Consider the following 16,214-nt stretch of genomic DNA (forward strand, 5'->3'; position numbering starts at 1 on the left):
TATTTATTTATATATCTGTTTTTATACTGCCCTATATAAAATCTCAGGGCAGCTTACAGTTTGGTCACAGCAAAGTCCAGGAAGTATTTAATCATCTCTTCATGTACATTTATTTTAATAGCACCAATGATTCCTAGTTATGTAAAAGTACTCTAGAATAGGTTCCAGATCTCAGCGAGGCTGCCTCTGGAGATGATGTCTACAGATCAGGGCCTTTTTAAAATTCTGAGGGGCCCTGGGGCAGAATGTTCATTTGATTCTCCCCCACTTTCTCCTCTCTGGCTGACATACTGCACAATGTTATGCATGCAGTGGAATGTAATGTTTGCACAGTTGCGCAAGAGCACTGATGTGCAAGTATCAAAACTGCACAGAGCTGCACAACAGTGTGGCCATTACAGATAATGTGGCTGTACTGCCATACAACTCCATTTGTGCAATTTTGTGCTTGTGTAACAGCTCCCTTGCGCAACTACATAAACTTTGCATTCCACCATGTGTGTAATTATTGCATGTTATGATAGGAAAAACCATGATGAAATGAAAATCTTTTGGGAGGTTTACAAAGAAAAGAATGGTGCAAAAAAGAACCCCAAGTGAAAACTCTCAATTCATATATATAAATAGCTTAGATCATAAGATACCACAATTTAATAAAATGTAAGTTAGATAATATCACTTCATTAATATCAAAATATTGATCCCAACTAATAAAAGTCCTATGAAATATTCACACATTAAAAATATACATAAAAAGCTGCATACATACATAAACAAAATCACTTTTTAAAAGTCCAAAGGTTATATTTTTGTGTGTGCCCCAATCCATGCAGTGAAAATCCACAAATGGACTTTACTCAAGTTCCATAAACATGTCCAAAGCTTCCATTCGAAAATACCAAAAAATGCTGGGAGGTATTTCCAATGATGTTTTACGAGGAGCCAAGATGTATATAAAAGCAATAACTGTTCTAAGAGATGTATCCAATAGTTCTTAGAAGTACCCCAGACGTGTTTCAGCTGCTCAGCCTTCCTCAGTGGTGTGTCCATACCATGTACATGTAATACTTTTACTGAAGAATTCTCACATATTGCGTATAGACCGTATATCGTCCTTGTATCCCAATAAGAGACTTAAGACTTAAGAATGAGTATATTCAATGAGATTAAAGCCTATGATCAACAACTGTGAGAATTATCCTAACAGAAGATACTTGTGAGAATGTTATTTAAAAGCTGGGAAACAGTAGTACCATCATGACAAAGGGAGTGGATGTCTCCATTTTGGGATACAAGAATGACATATGGTACACGGTATGGGTTTAGGAGTGGAGAAGGAATGTTTTTATGTATGTTAGCTAATTTGGGGTACAGATGATAGATAGCTCTCGTGATTTTAAATTCCAATGTATGGTGTAAAGGATATAGCCATGTAGCTACCTCTAGCAGCATTATGTTTGGACCATACTGAGAACTATACTATGGTAGAGGCAGGTTCTTGAAAGAACTTTTTTAATTGTGTAGACTGCATTGAAGAACTTTCTAAATAACGCCGCTGAAGAAGGCTGAGCAGTCGAAATGCATCTAGCATAGTTCTAAGAACTATGGAATACATATCTTAGAACAGCTATTGCTTTTATATACATTTTGCCTCCTCATAAAACATCATTGGAAAGACCTCCCAGCCTTTTAGCCAGGCAGAAACCCTCCCTCACCCTTTTTCTATAGCATGTCTCAAAGCATATGCACACAGAAATTCCTCATGCTGCCACTGCAGTGCTTTAGAAACTAGAAGTGCAGTAAGCAGTATGTGAAAAAACAAGAGGCATGGACACCATTTTTCTCTCTTCCATCTGGATTGTGGGTCTAACAATGTTTGCATTTTAATTCCAGCACTATAATGGACACAAATACCCTTCAGAGGTTTGCCAAGCCCCTGCTATGAGGCACTGCAGCTGAGCCTCATGGGATTACACGGCGTTGACAAAGGATGAGGCTGAACAGCTGATGCTACCACAAGCACTTTTCAAGTTCCTTTTCTAAAGACTCATATGTGGATCCTTGTGGATGCAAATAAGGAACTTCTGCAGTTGTACAATATTTTTTTTAATCTTAAAGTCGTCTTCTAAATAATATATTCTTATACCAAAAAACAGCTGCTGTAATTATTCTCTTTTGTAGGTTTTATATGTTTAGAAATACTGCTTTTGATTGTTTTATGGAGACATATTGGGGAAATTTGTACTTTTTAAGATAGTTGTTTTAGAAATATTTATATGTAGTGTTGTGTATTATTAAAGTAACAACAATTGGTCTCATTATGCCTATGTAAATTTAGGAACCAAATTCTGCCCTAGCTTATGCCTCTTGTCACTTTGCTGAGGCATCGGACAAAAACTAAGAGCCAGCTGTCTAAGAAGCTGTCTAATTTTACCTTTTCTGGTCAACAACTAAGTTCTAGGAGGACCCTTTTGAGAAGTGAGTGGGCAGTAACAGACCACAACTGCATGCTACCACCATGCCCCGCCTCCATTGTGGCCTGCTGCCCAGTCCCATTGACTTCTCAACATTCATCTTTTGCCTCTTGGTTAGTAACTGAGGGGAGAAATTTGTCCTTCAGGGGGTCAGTCTCAGTGTGGCCTAAGAGATTCCATTTATCTTAGCCCTAAGCATTGAGAGAATTTCAAGTAGTCTTGTAGGCCTCAGCCTGCCTGTTGCCTAGGCTACACAGTTCTGAGCATGTATGCTGGATGGAAGACCACCTGGGGACCATAGCTAAGGTTATTTGAACTATTTCAATGAAGAGCAGGAGGGTTAAGTGTAATAAATAACTAAAATTTCAAGAAAGCCACTATTTTCACAAGTGCTGCTTTCATCTATTTGTTTTGCATTTCCTCCCGCATCACAGCTCTTAATTCATTTAGAATGCAGCCTCATTTATTGAATGGCTTGTAGGGTCATCTAAAGTAGTCAGCTAACCAAATACTCTTTTATAAACTAATATTATATTTTCAAAGAGCAAACTTAGGAAGAATTGCTTTAGACACTCTAGTGAAAAATGACATTTCGAGTGGCTCACAGATTACAGAGGAGGAACTCAGACATGAAGATGGGCAATTGTTTATCCAAGATCCTTCAAAAAGGATCTTATGACTTTAACACCATCAACCAAATCTCCCTGTATCTGACAGCTAGACTTCCAATTTCAGGCTCTCATAGGGGTCCTGCACCTTCAAGTATTGCACAAAGACGACTGGAAATTCCACATCTGGTGGAATTTTCTCTTCTGCACAGCTTTTAATAGTGCAGGAGCTCTCCCGAAGTCTAGACATGACAGCATTCAAGAATGAGTCAAGGGATATATGGCACAGTGCATTTGATCTGGTGTGCCTTCCATTGGAGCATGTTGCAGATTTGTGTATGAACGTTAACCACAATACCTAGAATGTGATGTGGAGCTGGGGAAAGTTGCGAGGGGAATGTGATAGGTATCAGGACCAAGGAGGGGCAGGTTCTGTAGGGCTGCCTATAAAGTGTTTGAAGACAAGGGATATACAAATGTTGAGGGAAACCCATCAAAGCAGTCAGAACTGAGGAAGAAACTGCCGCTGCTTCTGTTCTGAACAAAGAAGTGGTTGTGCAAAGAGGGTGCTGTAAATGTGTGTTGAGTCTCTGGTTTACCATGGAAGATGGCAGACTTTGAGAATGAGGGAGAGAGCCAGGAACAAAAAGTTGGTTGGCAACACTAATTTTTAGAATTCCTGACAAGTATTTCCACTGAAACAGAGGACATAATTTGACCCTAAGATAAGTCAATTACAATGAGAACACCAAAAGGGCACATACAGTAGAAGGGACAGAGATCTCTTTTCTATGTTCTCTATACTAGTTCTCAACCATGGATGCAGGGCTTATCGGGTAACTTGGATTTGAAATGGATGGTCTGGCAGAAATAAAATAAATTTCCCTGCCATTTGTTCCAATCATATATGTTTTAAATTGAGAATGCACTAGAATTTATGCACAGGGTTTTCTTAGGTTGTTTTCTGCGTGGGCTATAAATACAGAGTAGCACATAAGGAAGCTCAGGAAAGCTCGCGTCGCTGTTTGAAGGACACATGTACCCAAGCCATATGCCTACAAGCTGCAGAGCTACTTGCTGAGTCTTAGTTTGGTTTTAAAAAGAAATGTGTAGGTGGGCGCTCAGACTTTGATCTATGCTAAACAGGAAATATCTCACAAAACTCAGGCTTCCCTTTTCAGAGGAGCGGAGTGACTAACGCTTGGCTCTCTAGTGCCGAATAATAATCTTGTCATTTTAATTGTGACAAGATGTTTTGCAACTGCAAACCTTTACTCTTCTGTTTATCTGTGTATGTTAATGTTTTTCCTTTGCGATCGCTCTCCATTATATATTTTGGTGGATGACTCACTACCATTTTCCTTTTTTATCCATTTCTGTTGCTCAAAAATATTGTTTCATCTGCTCTGAAATCCACACGTGATAGGGACACATGTGTTACACAACACACACAGCGTTACACAACTGACAGTCGTTGCTTCTATGCTAGAGCCCCTTAGTGCTGCTTAGGCCTTGCTCTTCCGCAATTAGCTGGAAAAGGAGTTAAACTAGAGATTAAGCATTCCACATGGCACTCAACATAGCACTATATTAGGGATGTGCATAAAACCGGTTCTCCCGGTTCGGTTCGGGTCCGAACCGGGTCCAGACCGGACCGGGGTGGTTCGGTTTTGGTTTTGCCGGACCACCCCCCCGGTCTGGTTCGGTTTCGAACCGGTTCGGATCCGAACCAAACCGGTTCGGATCACAAAAAGTGGCTGGTTTTGAAGGGGACATTGTGTTCTACCTGCCACCCAAATTTCAAGTCGATTGGACCTTCCTCTGATTTTTTACAATTTTTTTTAAAAAAATTAATTTTTGCCCATAACTCACAATGTGGAGCCCTTAGGGACAAAAAAGCTGGGGTGGGTGGTAGCCACCCATGGGTGTCCTCCACCCCAAAAATTCCAAGGCAATTGGTGGCTCCTAGTATTATTGGTGAATTTTTGACGAAAAATTTTTTTCCATTGGCTAGAATGGGGGTTTAGGGCTGCCCCCGACCCACCTCTGTGGGGTGGCAGCACCCCCAAAGTGGGTCCGGGGCCATGGCAAAAATGCCCTCAGTCCCTCCCAGCAATCCCCATAGAGATAGGAGTGATGGTTCTGTTGTTTTTCTGAGGTGTTCTGAGTGTAGATTCTATGATAGCTAATGAGATTTCCAATGAGACACCATGAATCCACTCTCATTTGCTATCACAGAATCCACACTCACTCAGAACACCTCAGAGGGAGGGAGAACCTGGCTGCATCGCTGCCAGCCGCACGGTCCTCACCGCCCTCTACCTGCTCTTCCAACTCCACAGTCTCCTCCACCTCAACAACTGGCGGTACCTCAGCAGCACCTGGTGCCGCCGGCGAGGAGGGACCCGCCACAGCCCTAACGGTGCCTCTGCCTCTGCCGCGATTGGCGGCAGCAGGCGTGGGGAACTGAATCCTGCGCACCAAAGATGGGGCCGGAGCAAAGAATTCTCCAATGGGGAGAACTGGGGTGTCCTCAGGCTCCCCGCGTCCTCTCCCTCCCCGTGCCGCAGGCGCACCCCGCACCTGGCCTCTCCCACCTCTGCCTGCCAGCCTTGAGCGAGCCCTGCCCGCCACACGGCGCTCAGACATGCTGCTAGGTCAGAAGGAGGGAGACTTTAGGAGGAAGGCCAGACAGGGTCAAAAAAATAATTTGGAGGGGCTTAGGGGCCAAAAAAAAGGCAGCTGATTTGGAGGCGGCGGGGGGGAAGTTTGTTTTCAAAAAAGGAAGCCAATTGGGGGGAAAGGAAGACTTTTTGATATGGGGGGGAAGCCAATCGAAGTGAGGGGGAGGGTGTCCTTTTAGAATTTGGGAGTCAACCACCAAGCCAATAGGGGAGATGGGTCTGGGAGGGTTTTTTTTAAAAAATAGGGGGTTAAAGGGTGGACCCCTGGTGTGGGAGGGTGGCACGGGCAGTTGGGTGGAGTAGTTGTGGTGTGGGTGGCAAGTTTTTAACTTTTTGGGGGGGGGAGTGGATGGGGGGAGGGCACAGCACCTACCGGGGGTGGGGGAGGGACGCAGTCAATGCTTGGGAACCTGCAGATCAAAGGAGGAAACCCTTATTTAGTGAACTGGAACACAAAGTGTGGGTTCTGGGGGGTGGTTCTCAAGTAATGCTCCTGTGGGGGGAGCATCAAACTCAATGCAGCCTATTTAGTGACTCTAAATTGCACACAACCCAAACCAGAACCCAGTCACACCTACACAGAGGTTGAACCCACCCACTCTGTGACTCTGCCCGCCCAATGCCATGGCAAGCAAGCAGCAGCAAACACTTGATGGCAGCCTCATGGATTGAACATCATGATCATCATCATATGTGTGTATTGGCCCAGCATGTAGTGGCAGCATCAGAACCCAGGACCCCACTCAGACTGCCCCAGAGGCAAGGAAGCACTCTGGCGTGGCATTGGCCCAGCATGTAGTGGCAGCATCAGAACCCAGGACCCCACTCAGACTGCCCCAGAGGCAAGGAAGCACTCTGGCGTGGCATTGGCCCAGCATGTAGTGGCAGCATCCGATCCCCTGACCCCACTCAGACTGCCCCAGAGGCAAGGAAACACTCTGGCGTGGCATTGGCCCAGCATGTAGTGGCAGCATCCGATCCCCTGACCCCACTCAGACTGCCCCAGAGGCAAGGAAACACTCTGGAAGAAGGCACCTGTTCAAAAACCACCTGCAAGACGCATGCAATGCAACGCAACACACAGCAGCAATTTCTTTATTGGGCATGAAGACACAAGTTGCAACGGTACATCTCCTCTCCCTCCTCCCCACACCCAAATGCATTTCAAGATAGGGGTGTCCCTATTTAAAACTGCCAGCTAGGGAGAGAAAGGGGGCAACAAAAGGTGCACAATTGCACACGCACTAACCCCTCTTCTTCCGGTCCTTCTCCTGCCGCTCACTGCTGGTCACGGATGCGCCGCCAACAGCCAACCCCCTGGGCTGGGACACAACAGGGCGGCCGCACGAGGCACAGGCAACCGGGGTAGTTCAACGATGGAGGGGCAGAAGTGAGGAGACAACACTATTTATGTGTTGTTGCTCAACTCACCCCCAAGCAGAGACAAATGAAATAAAACAACTTTCAAAAGAAAAAAAAACCGATGGCGGGGACCTCCAGGTGAGGTTGGAGGTAGGATACTGTGTGGCTGCAGCTGTGGGAGGAAGAAGAAGTGAAGGGATGAGGAGAGAGAAAGAGAGAGAGAGAGGAAGAAGAGAGGAGGAGCTGTAATGTAGCAGCAGGGAGGGGGATTCGGGTGTGGGAGGAGGACAGCAGCAGCAGCAGTGACGGTCCCAAGAGGGGGAGAGACCAACAGAGGGTGTTTGGGAGGTGGAGTGTGTTTCAGGGGGTCTGGGGTATGTAGCGGGGAGTCAGGGGGGCAAGAGGGGGAGAGACCAACAGAGGGTGTTTGGGAGGTGGAGTGTGTTTCAGGGGGCCTGGGGTATGTAGCGGGGAATCAGGGGGGCAAGAGGGGGAGAGACCAACAGAGGGTGTTTGGGAGGTGGAGTATGTTTCAGGGGGTCTGGGGTATGTAGCGGGGAGTCAGGGGGGCAAGAGGGGGAGAGACCAACAGAGGGTGTTTGGGAGGTGGAGTGTGTTTCAGGGGGTCTGGGGTATGTAGCGGGGAGTCAGGGGGGCAAGAGGGGGAGAGACCAACAGAGGGTGTTTGGGAGGTGGAGTGTGTTTCAGGGGGTCTGGGGTATGTAGCGGGGAGTCAGGGGGGCAAGAGGGGGAGAGACCAGAGGGTGTTTGGGAGGTGGAGTGTGTTTCAGGGGGTCTGGGGTATGTAGCAGGGAGTTGGGGGGCAAGAGGGGGAGAGACCAGAGGGCAGGGTGTGTTTTGGGGGGATTAGTATGCGTGAAGGGGGATGAATCTGGGTGGGAGGGGGCAGGCAGGGCAGGAGTGGAGGAGGAGGAGGTGGCAGTGGGGGGAGTGGGTTTCTGGGGGGGAGGGAGGGGGGAAGCTGGGAGCAGAGCAGAGGGCCACACAGAGAGGGGAACAATCAATGAATCAATCAAAGCAAACCAAACAATATGAAAAAAAGTCCAAAACAAAAAACAAAAAACCTGGGACCAATGGGCAGAAAGTCTGGGGGTGGGGGAGGAACCAACAACAACCAGCTGGGAGGAATGGGACACACACACACACACACACAGCAAAACCAGAACCAAAAGAAGCTAATTGATTTCACACAAAAAACCAAAGTAACTAAGACAGGACTCAACAGGCGGCAGCAGCACCAGGGAGGATGGGGAACAACACTCAGTCTGGGTGGGAGGGGGCAGGCAGGGCAGGAGTGGAGGAGGAGGAGGTGGCAGTGGGGGGAGTGGGTTTCTGGAGGGGAGGGAGGGGGGAAGCTGGGAGCAGAGCAGAGGGCCACACAGAGAGGGGAACAATCAATGAATCAATCAAAGCAAACCAAACAATATGAAAAAAAGTCCAAAAAAAAAAACACCTGGGACCAATGGGCAGAAAGTCTGGGGGGGGGGACCAAGAACAACCAGCTGGGAGGAATGGGACACACACACACACACAGCAAAACCAGAACCAAAAGAAGCTAATTGATTTCACACAAAAAACCTAAGTAACTAAGACAGGACTCAACAGGCAGCAGCAGCACCAGGGAGGATGGGGAACAACACTCAGTCTGGGTGGGAGGGGGCAGGCAGGGCAGGAGTGGAGGAGGAGGAGGTGGCAGTGGGGGGAGTGGGTTTCTGGAGGGGAGGGAGGGGGAAGCTGGGAGCAGAGGGCCACACAGGGGAACAATCAAATTTGAATCAAAAGAATCTATACACAAAGTTAAAAAAAAGGAAACCAAAGGGCAGCCAGAAAGTCTCAGGGCGGGGGGGGGGAACAACTACCAGGGGGAGGGACTGGGGGAGTGGGTGGGACACACACAGGGAGCAAAACCAAAACCAGAACCTAATTCCACAAAGAAATCCAAAGAATGCAAGACTCAACAGGCAGCAGCACAGGAGGGAAACAATCTTATCTGGGTGGGAGGGAGGGGGGAAGCTAGGAGCAGGGCCAGAGGGGAACAAATTAACAATCAAAATCAGAACACAAGGAATCCAATTGCAGCAATAATATAAACTAAATCCTCAGGAACACAACTCAGACAGGCAGCCAGCAATAACAATAGCAGAAGTTATTAATTAAAAACCAAAATCAGCAAATATATAAATTTACACAGAAGCAATAATTGAATGAAACTCAAAAAGTGGAACAAAAGTCAGGCAAGGCACAAAAACAGGAAAGCAATGCAGAAGAGGGGGGTGGGGGGGGGAGGAGGGAAAGGCAAAACTTTGGGAGAAGGGTTGAGAGAGAAATGGTGAAGAGAACAGAAAACACAACAGGGAAAGTTGGAAAAAGTTGAGGGGAAAGTATTAAAGAGGTTTGGACAGAGACAGACAGAGGGCAGATGGACAAGGTGGCACACAACAACACACAGAGAGAGCAGAGAGACAGACACACACTAATGTGACACACAGTCAGGGACTCACAGCAGACACCAGCAGCAAAAGAGCAAGCAAGGTCTCAGAGATGATCCCACAACTGCAGCCAAGAGAAGTTTCCAGAGAAGAGGCTTGGGTTTATATAGGTTTGAAATTCCCTCCTTTGGGAGCCCCCACCTTTGCACTCCCCCCACGGCCAACAGGGTGCCAGCTCTCAACAGTGCAACAGCCAAGCAGCCTACCAGACCAAAGGACTCATTCTGGCCAATCAAGGATCAATAGCGCAGCCAATACAATGCCTGGAAATAGCATCACAAAATGGATGCAAGGAGGAGCAAAAGTTTCGGGAAGGAGACACAAAATGGAGGACACACTTGAAACTTTAAAGAGACACTCCAGAGACTCAATGGCACTCCCGGACCGGTTCGGGAAACCCGAGCCGGTTCGGTACCGAACCGGCTTGGATTCGGTCCTGCTCAGTCCCGGAAGATCGAACCGGTCCGAGATTCGGTCCGGGATCGAACCGCCGGATCCGGACCGAACCGCACATCCCTACACTATATTATTCAACAAACCCTTTCCCATGGCCAAGATTCTTCTATAGTGTTTATTCACAATGAAGTCCCATTCAGCAAAGGTTCTTTCTAACTTATTAACAAAGTTAATAAGAACTTTGCCCCTTGAATAACTGCTCTTAATAGCCTCAATGTTAATTTCTGTTCCGGTGTATGGGAGAGGCTTCAGTTCTTACATGGTCTTCAATTATTTTCTTGCATTACATTTTTCTTTTCTCTTTTATAGCAAGATAATACTTTTTTCCTTAACTGTTAAAGAAAAAAGAGAGAAAATAAATCATTGAACACACACGCACCCCGGCTCCAAACACACACACACACACACACACACACACACACACACACACACACACTAATATAGGGCAATTAAGGTTGTGATCCATCATCCTATAAATATTTAACTTGGAGTAAGAACTATTGAACATAGTGATTGACATGATGCACAGGCTGATGGAGCCAGGAAATTCTGTGGCAGGGCTGCAGCAGAACCGGAAGGCCGCTTTTTAAAACTGGCAGCTGCACAGGTAGCATTGTCACATTTATCCCCATCTGTGGCAATGGGGATAAATGCGGTAACGCTACTTACGCAGCCGCCAGTTTTTAAAAGCATCAAGGTTGCCTTCTGGCTCTGCTGCAGCCCTACCATGGAACAGATGAAGCTGCCTTGTACTGAGTAAGAGAATTGGTTGGACAATACTGCTCAGTATTGTCTACACAGTCTGGCAGTGGCTTCTCCAAGGTTGTGGGTAGCAGTCTCTCTCAGCTCTATCTTGGAGATGCCAGGGAGGGAACTTGGGAGCTTCTGCATGTAAGCATGCAGGTGCTCTTCCAGAGTGGCCCCTTCCCCTAAGGGGACTATCTTACAATGCTCACACATCATCTCCCATTCAAATGCAAACCAGGGTAGATCCTGCTTAGCAAAGGGGACAATTCATACTTGCTACTACAACACCTTAAGTGGCACAGCGGAGAAATGCTTGACTACCAAGCCAGAGGTTGCTGGTTCGAATCCCCGCTGGTATGTTTCCCAGACTATGGGAAACACCTATATCGGGCAGCAGCGATACAGGAAGATGCTGAAAGGCATCATCTCATACTGTGAGGGAGGAGGCAATGGTAAACCCTCCTGTATTCTACCAAAGGAAACCACAGGGCTCTGTGGGCACCAGGAGTCCAAATCGACTTGATGGCACACTTTACCTTTACCACAAGATCAGCTTTCCTCCCGGCTCCATAAGCCTGCACATCATGTCAACCAGTGGGACTTACTTCTGAGTCAACATGCATAGGACTGTGTTGAACTAGAAGCTACTCATCACTAATTCCCCAGTGGTGATCAACAGGCAGGAATAAAATGGGCAAGACCTGCAAACAGGGAACTTCTAGTTAATGGGACAGGAGCCTTGAAAAACCTTCTAATGCTGTGTCTTCCCTCAGTGGAGGGTCCTGGATGTGCAATTAATGCGGAAGGGAGGGAGGGAGGGAGAGAGATCAGAAGAAATACAAAACAGAAAAAATACCCAAGTGCAACAATCTGATAATAATGCCGTCTGAATTCTCTGCAAAAGTGAACCAAGGATGGGAATTCCAGCGAAAAGGGCTAGTGTGAAAGCAACTTACTTTTTAAGCATTGCTCCTTACTTACTCCTGTGAGGAAGTAGGCTGCAAGCAAATATCATTAATTTATATGCTATTTGAAAGAATACATTTGGTTCAGTCAATGAGCAATTGTTTGCAAATGAGACTAGAATAAACCCAACATTAGAATTCCATATCTGCACTGCAAGGGAGGCTGCGGGTTTCCTGGACTGGGCAAGTGTTACTGCTACTACTACCCAGCAGTCAATGCTGTTTCTGGATGGGAAATAATTGACAGTGAAATTAGAATTTATACATCTCTTCAGTCATGGGCATTATATCAGTTTCATATTTTTGGCTGCAGAAGATAGTCTTGGATGTCAATATTATTTTACAAGGGAGTCCTAAACCAATTCTGATGTTGTTATTTCAACATGATATGATTGATCAGTATCAGTATAATGATATGGCCATTACTAAGTTGAATGATCTGTAGAAGCACATTTTAAATGACAGTTTTAGATAACGATGAATGAGTTAATTTATATAAATACATGAGTTATAACAAACACACTGCTACAGTATTGCAGTTTTCCTGTGGAAGGGTTAATTGCGAAAACAAAACAGTAAAAGAGAGTGTGCCAATAACAATGTTGTTACATTTAAAAATACCAAATGGTTCCAGTCTTGAATCCCATTTTAGGGATATTTGATCAATATCCTAGTCCAGTAAGGGCAATCTGAACATAGAAATAATATTCCTTCCAGAGAGGCAGGACGCAAATTGCACTGGGAAACAGAACCCACATCCAGCACCCAGACCTCCATGCACAGTGCCCCTCACTCAATTAGGCCTATGCAGTGTGCACAATGCCAGACGAATGGCCAGTGCTTTGAACCCTGCCAGTTCTAATCAGTTTGTGGAGCACTGAGGAGGAAGATTGCAGGCATCTCTTTATTCTTCCACCTCCCAATGTAATCATTGGTGAGAACCCACAAGCTGTTCAGCAGGGAGGTCATTGAGCATAGTAGCTATGGATCTTCAGTTTGTGGATCAGTGCCAGTAGGGATGTGCAAACCGGTTCGGGTCCGAACCGGTTCGGGTCCGAACCGGTTCCGGTTCGGAGGTTCGGATCGAACCGAACCACCCCTGGTTCGGTTCGAATCCGAACCGAACTGGGGGTGGTTCGTTTCGAACCGGTTCGGACCGGTTCGGATCGGTTCGGAAAGCTGAAAATTGGTCAAATGGTAGCTGGCACCCAGGGGTACCTGTCACCCAAACCCCAAAGCAATCGGACACTCATACGATTTTTTATGAATTTTTGAAAAATATTTTTATTTTTCTCTCATAGGATATAATGGGACCCGAACCAGGCCATTATTTCTTATTGTGGAGCACTCATGGGTGCCAACAACCATGCAAACCCTGAAGCAATCAGACACCCCTATGATTTTTTATGAATATTTGAAATATGTTTAATTATTTTTCTCATTGAGTATAATGGGACCCAAACCAGTCCATATCCCCTGTTATGGAGGACCTAGGAGCACAAAAGCAGGGTGGGTGGTAGACAGGCATGGGTGCCTACCACCCAAAAAATCTCAAGGCAATTGGACACTCCTCTGATTATTGGTGAATTGTTAAGTGTTTTTGAATTCCTCATAGAGAATAATTAGTATTGCAGCAAATGTATAGCTTCACGTCGGGGGGAAAGGGGTGTCGTAGAGTGCAGTGTGGTGGGTGGTAGTTCCTAGGGTGGGCAAGGAAGCTATCAAAATTATTTGAAAGGAATTGGGCAAAGAGGTGATTTTTAAGTGATTTTTGAAGTTTACGCGTCTTTAAGGTTTTTCCTCATAATAAGTTATAATGGAGCTTTCAGCAGCCCTATAAGTGCACATGGGGGTGCTGGGGTGGCCCAGAGCAAGTGGTGGTGTAGTGCACATAGGGTGCCAACCACCCCCATGGGTTTCTAACCCATGGGGTACAGGGATCTCTGGTAGGGGCACCCCCATGGGTACAGGGTTCTCTTGTTTCTGAGGTATTGAGTGTGGATTCTATGATAGCAAATGAGATTTTCAATGAGACACCATCAATCCACTCTAATATGCTATCATAGAATCCACACTCCGCCTCCTGCTTCTTCTCTGTGTGTGTGCTTAGTAGGGGTGTGCAATTTGGGATTTCGGGTGATTTGGCTCGGACCCGAACCGAATCACCCCTGTTCTGTTTTGTGCCCGAATCTGGGTCACCCGAATCACCCTTGATTTGGTTCGGATTCGGATTTAATCCGAATCCGAATCCGAATCGATTCGGGGGGGTAAAAAGGGGCCCAGGGGCAAAATTTTGGGGTGGGGTGGTAGTGCCCAATGGGTAGAGTCTACCACCCCAATTTCAGGGGGATTGGGCAAAGGGCTGATTTTTGGTGAATTTTTAAAATGTTAGTGACTTTGGGGCAGTTCGGGGGCATAGCATGGGATCTGGGCAAAAGGAGTGGGGTGGGGTGGTAGTGCCTAATGGGTGCAGGCTACCACCCCAATTTCAGGGGGATTGGGCAGAGGGCTGATTTTTTGAGAATTTTTGAAGTTTGGGTGTCTTTGGGGCAGATTGGGGGCAGAAAGTGGATCTGCCCCAAAGGAGTGGACTGGGCTGGTAGATAGTGCCTAATGGCTGGAGGCTACCACCCATCCCCAATTTAAGAGTGATTGGGCAGAGGGGTGAATTATGGTGAATTTATTTGTATGAGGTTTGCCTTCATAAGGTGAAATGTGCTAAATTGATTACTTCCTCATATTATTCATAGTAAAGGAAAGTGTGAAAAAGTGAAAGTGGGGTCATGAGAGTTAATTGAAAAATATCTCATTTGCTATGATAGAATGAGAATTCACACCTTTTCTATTCACCATAATTCACCCCTCTGCCCAATCACTCTTAAATTGGGGATGGGTGGTAGCCTCCACCCATTAGGCACTATCTACCAGCCCACCCCACTCCTTTGGGGCAGATCCACTTTCTGCCCCCAATCTGCCCCAAAGACACCCAAACTTCAAAAATTCTCAAAAAATCAGCCCTCTGCCCAATCCCCCTGAAATTGGGGTGGTAGCCTCCACCCATTAGGCACTACCACCCCACCCCACTATTTTGGGGCAGATCCACTTTCTGCCCCCAAACTGCCCCAAAGTCACCAAAACTTCAAAAATTCTCAAAAAATCACCCCTTTGTCCAAACCCCCTGAAATTGGGGTGGTAGCCTCCACCCATTAGGCACTACCACCACACCCCACTATTCTGCCCCAGCCCCCACTTTCTGCCCCAATATGCCCCAATCTGCCCCAAAGACATGAAATTTTCAGAAATTTACCAAAAATCAGCCCTTTGCCCAATCCCCCTGAAATTGGGGTGGTAGCCTGCACCCATTAGGCACTACCACCCCACCCCACTCCTTTTGCCCAGATCCCATGCTATGCCCCCGAACTGCCCCAAAGTCACTAAAACTTTAAAAAATCGCCAAAAATCAGAGGAAGGTCCAATCGACTTGAAATTTGGGTGGCAGGTAGAACACAAGGTCCCCTTTCAAACCAGCTATTTTTTGATATCCGAACCGGTTCGGTTCAGATCCTAACCGGTTCGGATCCAAACTGTACCGGGGTGGTGGTTCGGCAAAACCAAAACCGAACCACCCTGGTCCGGTTCGGACCCGGTTCGGATCCGAACCGAACCGGGAGAACCGGTTTTATGCACATCCCTAAGTGCCAGAAACCTTTAGGGCAAGGTTTCTTAACCTTGGGCCCCCAGGTGTTGTTGGACTACAACTCCCAGAATCCCCAGCAACAAAGGCCATGTCTGGGGATTCTGGGAGTTGTGGTCCAACAACATCTGGGGGCCCAAGGTTAATAAACCCTGCTTTAGGGCACTATTCAGGCAAATTTATACATTTTTTCATCCTATTAATTTCAGTGGGAGAGTTATGCATGTGCACAACTTTATCCCGTTGAAATGATTTGAACCAACAAGTGCTCAAAGCTGCAATTCTGTATGCACCAATAAGCCCCATTGAACAGAGTGGGACTTACTTCTGAGTAAACGTGCTTCAGGCTGGACTGCAAATTAGAAGGAGTCATGTTTGCCTGATCTGTTGTATTTTTAATGACTAGCCTAAATGTTTGTTTGCCAGACATGTTATGAAGCTGATGTATTTCTCAATATATGCCTTTCCTTAACAAAGCCAAAATCTTCACAGATAAGCTCAGTAACTTCACAGAAGTTACTGTGGGATTGAGTGTAAATTAGGGCATAGTTCAGCTCAGTGACCCAAATTTCCGAAATGGCACAAGGCCAACAAGCTGATGCCTGGAGGAAGTAAGCTTACAAATGGCAAGTCCCCAGTGAATACTGACTTCTAAGCTTCTGAATCTGTTCTCAGCTACTGGGAATTAGACAAGGGTACAAAGTCTTGGCTATA

At 46.4% G+C, this 16,214-nt stretch overlaps 1 protein-coding gene and 1 long non-coding RNA gene across 3 annotated transcripts in view; one reads left to right on the forward strand and one right to left on the reverse strand.

Moving 5' to 3' along the window:
- PDE9A (phosphodiesterase 9A) overlaps positions 1-4,433 on the forward strand; it is a 123,158-nt gene extending 118,725 nt beyond the window's left edge. For both annotated transcript variants that reach the window (XR_008318929.1, XM_053306468.1), the window contains one exon: positions 1,894-4,433. The gene's annotated coding sequence lies outside the window, so the exon portion shown is untranslated. The remainder of the gene's footprint in view (positions 1-1,893) is intronic.
- Positions 1-16,214, reverse strand: part of LOC128349711 (uncharacterized) — a 122,769-nt gene that overhangs the window by 95,369 nt on the left and 11,186 nt on the right. The gene's annotated exons all lie outside the window — the stretch shown is intronic.

Source organism: Hemicordylus capensis, chromosome 3, assembly GCF_027244095.1.
Source record: "Hemicordylus capensis ecotype Gifberg chromosome 3, rHemCap1.1.pri, whole genome shotgun sequence".
Classification (NCBI taxonomy): Eukaryota; Metazoa; Chordata; class Lepidosauria; order Squamata; family Cordylidae; genus Hemicordylus; species Hemicordylus capensis.